Genomic DNA, 830 nt, shown 5'->3' with positions numbered 1-830 from the left:
AAAGAAAATCATTCACTGAAGCAAATTATTGTAAAAATAATACCACGTGGATAGCATTATTCAAAATTTCAATGTGCTTTCCCACAGATCTTTCAGTTCCGATATTTTTTACTGTTACACAGATTTATTAGGTACATATACACTAATAATTTTTATATCTTTCCTGGGTTAGCAAACTTTAAGTCATTAGAGAATATTCCTTTTTACTTCTCTTAATGTTTGTTGCTTTGATGTCTATTTTGTTTGAATCTAATGGTTCTAAGATTTTTACTTTTGATGCTGTGTATCATGAGAAGGATATAGTTTGATTTTGCTATTTTATCTAGTTGAACAAACAATAGCTTTTATTTGGGATATTTTATCCACATATTAATGTAATTGCTGATATATTGATACATAATTCACCTTTTTACTCTCTGCTTTCTACTTGACCCATCTATTTTATATTTCTTTTCCTCTAAAATTTTCTTTCTTTTGATTTCATTAAATATAATTTAAGTTTTACCTCTATGAGCTTACTGATGTATTCTCTTTTTATTATTTTCATGGCTACCTTGCTTTATTAAAAGATACTATAAATTTATACTTTTAACATACCACATATGATACAAAGAACTTAGAACACTTTAGCTTCACTTACTTGATTCTTATCTTATTTGTTATTGTTGTTTTCTATTTTGATTCATATACATATTGAACCCCACAAGGCATTTTAATACATTACATGTTTAGTTATATTTTTGCATATATAAGCCATTTCAATTACTCCTTAGTCCATACTGTATCTCTGAGCTTTTATATGATATACTGTTTTTCTTCTAAGTGATCAT

The sequence above is a fragment of the Propithecus coquereli genome, unplaced genomic scaffold (assembly GCF_000956105.1).
Source record: "Propithecus coquereli isolate 6110/MARCELLA unplaced genomic scaffold, Pcoq_1.0 Scaffold8, whole genome shotgun sequence".
NCBI classification, from domain to species: Eukaryota; Metazoa; Chordata; class Mammalia; order Primates; family Indriidae; genus Propithecus; species Propithecus coquereli.
Note: the sequence above shows the minus strand (reverse complement) of the source record.